Genomic DNA, 6454 nt, shown 5'->3' with positions numbered 1-6454 from the left:
TGCATGACAAATCTCAATAATAATCCAGTGACAATTTCTCTGAGTCCTCACCGGGACTGACAAAATATTGAGAACTGGAGTTCTCTGTAAATTTTTATACCCTTGATATTAAAAATTTATGAATGCTTATTTAGCAAAATTTAACCAAATTTTCAATGTGGCTAAGTTTCGGAAGTAATGTAACTGGACTCAATCTATTTAGACACACAGCATGCATAGAGAAGCTTGGAAGGTGGCCATATATGCAAAACTCCTGGAAAGGGAGTGAGCAACCCCAGAGGTATTGGGTTTATTTTGGCAGAGATCTCTGTCTGTCTGCAATGGCTACCACACATGTAAGCACAGTTCTTCCACTCAGCATCTCAATGTGTCCCTATAAGAAACAAATATTGAGGAAATGTTGGAGATACATCAATAGGAAGGACTCCATGATAACAGAACCATTCAGTCATTCATTCCTTTTTTAATTCATTCGTTCATTTTCATTAACCAGTTTATCCTGGTCAGGGTCCTGGGGGGATATAAAGAAACCAAATGTTGCCAAATCATCAGCAGAATTTTGTATATTTTCCATATTCCTTCAAGCTACAGAGATACCCAGGTCTTATTCAGATCCACATTTTTTTTTTTTATTTCTTCAGAATTCTATGCAGTTAATCACTCCAGAAGAGAATGAGTACATCCCAGCTAATAAGAAACACTCCCAGGCCCAGAAACTTAATACACTTCCCAGATGTTCATGCGCTTTTTGAACTTTACTCCATTCTTAGGCATCACAATGAAAGCCCCTGGTGCTTAACATCACAGGCAGAGACTCTTGCATGAATAGTAGCAATAGTCAAGTTAATGAAGCCTTATGCATAATATTTGGACAAGATTTGAGAAAATAACATGTTTCCAGAGGCTTTACGTCTACAAATGCTTCCTGTTCTTCTCTGCTGTGACCATTTCAACAGAGTTCTTTCTTATGCATTATTTGTTTCGCCCGTGTCTGCTTGTTTTCCTAGTTACTTCATGTTTCTTATGCGCTTACCTTCTTGCTTACCTAATATTTTTACAGGCCTCTACAGCTTGTGGTGGATTCTCCAGTCCCTGGTAGATTAACCGGCTGTTATCCCACATAGATCTTACATGAATAGCTTCAACCCTGTATTCTCCAATCCTCTGACCCAGTTCCCTTTGGCCTCTGCCACCAATTCCATGCCAATAGCTCATCTTGTCTGGGTGTAGTGGGGACTCCAAGTCACTATGAAGTACAGACTGCACCTTCAACTGAGTGGTATGGAGAGTGCTTGTGGAACTGTAATGGAGGAAGAAAGTATCTTTGAGTACTTGGGCTGGAGTTCTGGGCAGCATCTGCTCTGTGCTAGACAACCCTGAGAATCATCCTTCTTCCCCATTCCACTTAAGAATATTGTGTAGGAGTCACTGAATAACAGGGAAGTTACAAGTATGGCAACTCCAACCCAAATAGTGAAAGTTATTTCATAACTCCATTTATTAAGGCTTTCCTAATGTTTGTTCCAATTCCTACTACTTTGTATGCCTTAAAGAGGATTTCTGTTTGGAAGTTTTTTCTGGATTTGATTTTGATTTGATGGAACTCCAACCTGTTCAGTCTGTGATTTGAAGACAGATCAGGCTGATCAAGCTTTTGTCTCTTCCCTGATCCAGTGTCTCAAATCCTGCCCCACTCTCTTCCATTGCCCCTTCTTGAGCTGTTTCACATATTTCCACTGTAAGAGCTGGTTCTCAGAGCCAAAATCAGTTCAGCTGTACCATCAAAGTACTGTAGGTCTCAATGTTACCTGAAGCTATTCAAGACCAACAACTAAATAAGACTTGAAAATAATTGCAGAACAATCCATTAAAGCAACAAAACACACATGTATTTTTTTTTTTTTTTTACATGTAATTGTTTTCTATGTACTCTGTAAGGACACAGATTTGACTTTGGGTGGTAAAATATGTTCTCAAAGCCAGAAGGTCCACTTGTAAAATTCTCCATGATTATTAGTTGTGCATTACTAAACACCCACATCATTCAGCTCTCTCAGTGGAAATGTGGCCCAGGTCCTAAATAGGTGTGCTGGTTCCCTGGAGCAGTACCAACCCCAGCAACAGCAGTGTGCCCAGAATAAAAAGGAGAATTTGTCACACCTACTGAATCAAGCTCTGTCCCTGTGTTGGCTTCATTCTCAGTCTTAGAACCAGGTTCTGTCTCACAGAATATTTCTGATATATTTCCAGTCCCTGTCTCTGAACCATACATAAACACTCCTGCATTTTTGAGCTGCTACTAGGGTTTTCCAGCATCCTTGTCTTTTATAGTGGTTCTTATGTTTAGATCGAATTAATTTGCTCTGCTGATTCCCATTTTTTCTCTATTTTCACTACATTTGGGATCTTCTCATGTCAGCCAGGACTGCCAGTACTCTGACCCATGATATTGACTGCGATCATGGTTATTGGAACAGCTAAATAATATGGTTCATTTACAGCTACAATGCAATTTCATGCTACAGCTTTTGACTCTCAAATCGTATATACTCTATGAGCCATAAAGCATTATGAAACTTTAGAGGAGGGCTGAAACTTTGCCCCTTGCTTTATATTTCAGTGCTCTTGAATGCTGATTTGGGAATATCTGAAAAGAATTGTAGCTTTGTGTTGGTTAATACTGAGTTCTTTATTAGAGACAAAAACACTTGGAATAATCACAGAGGAAATCCCTAGCATAATCCCTCCCTAACAATACAGACAGCAACTCCAAGAGTGTGATATTAATGAAACCTTATTGATCAAGCAAAGATGCAGAAGAATGGTAATAATACTTACATGTTTCTAACATATGATTTAAATATACTCATACAAAAGAAGGATTTCGGATTACTTCAGCACTTCTCAGACTAATATGGCATATGTGCATAAAAGAGGCAAAGATGTGGAAAAACCTCTTGCATCTGGATTCTTAAGGGAGTGTGATTAGCCAAAAACACACATGTCCAGTGTTAATGTGGATGTGTGCTTCAAGTCTGTACAAGGATATAAAATGTTTTTTCAGCTGTTATTTCCAGAGGGGAACCCTTAGGGCCTTCTAGGCCTTATAAAGCCTCATAGATTTTTCTTAAACTAAAAATGCCATCTATAATTTTGTAGTTAATTTTTACTTCACTTTACTTAAACATTAGTATGCTTGTTATTAATGTCTGCAGGCCTTTGAGTAATTTTAAGTAATTTTTTTGAGTAAATGCTTTCTTTTGAATCTAATTTTATTATTACGCCTTGGCTGGAAACAAAAGAATTGAAACGGAAAAATAAAAACCCATCCAGTTAGGATGGAGTCTATATAGATACAGGGAAACTAGCACACTCATTGATTAGAACTTCAGCCATATACAGTACATCCAGTTAATAATTAACACATTTAGAGAGTTAGAGTAGAATCAGCCAGTCATGTTTTGATTTCCAATGAGTGGGACACTGAAAAAAAAAAAACAGTTTTTAAAAAACTTTTCTAAAATGCTGAGCTGTGAGATGACTGCAAGCATGAGCGCAAGCTGACCACTAGCTTGTTTTGATTAACGCAATTACAGATTTTTTGTACAGCCAATGAGAATGTTGCAATGGCAAAGATATGTAAAGGTAAAACGTCATAGGTGCTTGGAGAAGATGACTAACTCTCTGCTTCAGTATGCATTAGGGATGTAACCAAATACAAATGCATCATACAGAATAAACTAAATGTCCTAAACATTTACAAATAATACAACCACTTTTTTTGAAAGGTTGCCCGAAATGTTCACAGGGCATCTGGTTGAAACTAGAGGTGTGCATCAGGCCTAAGAACAAGTGGGAGGTGTTTACTTTCATGCAGGAGGAAGCAAACTCTCAGATATAAAGCTTGCAGGACATAAAAAGACCACAATCATTAAATTGTGAGCCGTTTACAGTGTTCATTCATTCGTCTTTATTAACTGCCTGGACAGGGCCAGATTAAATTACTACTAGTTACTGACTAGGTCAGATTAAATTACTACTAGTTACTAGTTAGTTTGTATTCATTCATTAGAAAATAACACAGGAAGGTACAAACAAAAATAATAACTGTGTGAGTGAAATCCAGACATACAGACAGTAGATGTAAAAAGTCTACACTCCCCTGTTAACTGCAGGTTTTTGTGATGTAAAAAGATAAATTATGTCAGATCTTTTTCCACCTTTAATGTGATATAGTAACCAACAACATTCAAGAGAAAAACAAATAAAAACATTTTAGGGTGAAAAAAAAGAATAAGAAAAAAACTTATATAATCTACATTATACAATAGTTAGTTCTGGTTCACTAATTTGATTAGATGAGCGGCAGTCCAAGAGTGAGTTCTAAGAGGACATTTCACTGTGTGTCTCACCCCACTTGTCCGTGTTCACCACGTAAAATTCCACTTCTACCAGCAGTTAACTGAAAGCCTTACTATAGTAGAGTTAGCGACATCATCAGTGGATACGGCAAATGATACAATTTTCATGAATATAACTTTTGACTGAAAATATGAAAGCTCATCAGATGCAAAGGAAGAAGTGATGCCAGTGTCACTGGATGCACCTTTAACAGGAATGTACAAATCAATGTGGGCCCACCGAGCAGCAAGCTAGCCAGCTAGCTGATGGGCAATCAGTGAGAGCAGCTTCGTCATGATCTATTTCCATTATCAGAGCAAAAATAAAAAAAACTTTTGGCCATATTGTGCCAGAAATGTCAGTTACTCAATATTAATTTCTCGTTTATAGAACTGTTGTATAAAAGCAATATCACGTTCGTAATCGTGCGACAGCCAAATCACAGCCGTGCCAATATTCAGTATAACCACACTCTTGCTTGTGCAATATTGCTTAAATAGCCCACTTCAGTGTTAAATACAGATAGAGATATGGATATGTGAAGCACTAAACAGATACAGAAATAGATAGTGATATTATCATTGCATTACACCCTAGGTTTACATGAACTCACAGATGAATGGTTAGAATCTCTCTGAAAATCGAAAGGGAGCAGGTCAGTTATGCTTTCTTGGACCCCCAGCTACAGATGGCCATTAGGACTCAAACTCATGATGTTCTGATAATATAGCACTACCACTATGAGACAAAATGTCATATTACCAAACAGCAATCAGATATCAGCTTTGTAGGAAAATTGCAAGCACGTTTCATATACAAGACAGTCATTTTCACTTGTCAAATCAAATAACTTATGACAGGATAGATTTGCTGCTCTCTGTAAATCCATTTTCTTCCAAGCACAGTTGATACCACCAATCAGACAGTGAAACGAGGCACCACAAATTAATTTTCATGGGAATCCACTGCCCAATGACCAAATTATAGGGTATGTATTAGTGTAGTCTTTAGAAATAAACATGTTCTTTTTAACTGGTAAATTATAACTTGCATTGTCCAGTAGTCCACTTATTTTCTATAGCTTACAGGCAACCTAATGTGGCTTATTCTTACTGTACCACCATCAAAAGATTTTCAATATGGAAAAGTCAAACTCTCCAACAAAGCCTTTTGGTCCAGCTACTCTTTCCCAGTCTCTGGCTTCCTCCCACACCAGTGAAGCTCATCTACACTTTCCATATTTTTAGCTCTGGTCTGTGAGTGAGCATTCAGTAGTCTGCAGCAGAGGCTAGTGAAATCAGACACTGCAGCACTGTTCAATAGATCAGTCAAGAGCAGAGGCACAACCAGACACACTTTGACTATGAAAGTCAAAGAAGAACATTGAAATATTGATTTTCAGTTGTTGGAAAGTTATCAGAGCATGCAACAGTTCACTTTAAGTTTGTATATTTCTCAAAGTCTCATGTGCTTGTCTGATTTTGTCTTACTTATCTTATCGGAAAGGGTGTGGCAAGTTTGGAGAGAGAGAAATGTGGTTGGTTCTGCATAGCTGTTACCAGGGATATGCAATAATATATAATGATACAGAATACAAAATATCCTAAATGTAAGTATATCAAAATAGACTACAAATCACTGCAACCAAAAAAAAAATCAGCAAAATAAAATAGAGCATTTTGTATTACAAAAGTTCCACTTTAGTTGATAATGGTAATCTTAGCGTTCTGGTAGATAACAGCTAACAATAAATATCCTTCAGAAACTACACTGGTGGTATGGTGTTATTAGAAGTAGAGTCTTCCATCCATTTTCCATACTGCTTATCCTACACAGGGTCATGGGGAGCCTATCCCAGGGAACTCAGGGCACAAGGCGGGGGACACCCTGGACAGGATGCCAACCCATTGCAGGGCACAATTGCATGCGTTCACACACTACGGACAATTTGGAAATGCCAGTCAGCCTACAACGCATGTCTTTGGACTGGAGGAGGAAACCAGAGTACCCAGAGGAAACCCCCGAAGCACAGGGAGAACACGCAAACTCCACG

The sequence above is a fragment of the Pangasianodon hypophthalmus genome, chromosome 14, assembly GCF_027358585.1.
Source record: "Pangasianodon hypophthalmus isolate fPanHyp1 chromosome 14, fPanHyp1.pri, whole genome shotgun sequence".
NCBI classification, from domain to species: domain Eukaryota; kingdom Metazoa; phylum Chordata; class Actinopteri; order Siluriformes; family Pangasiidae; genus Pangasianodon; species Pangasianodon hypophthalmus.
This window is presented reverse-complemented; position numbering follows the sequence as displayed.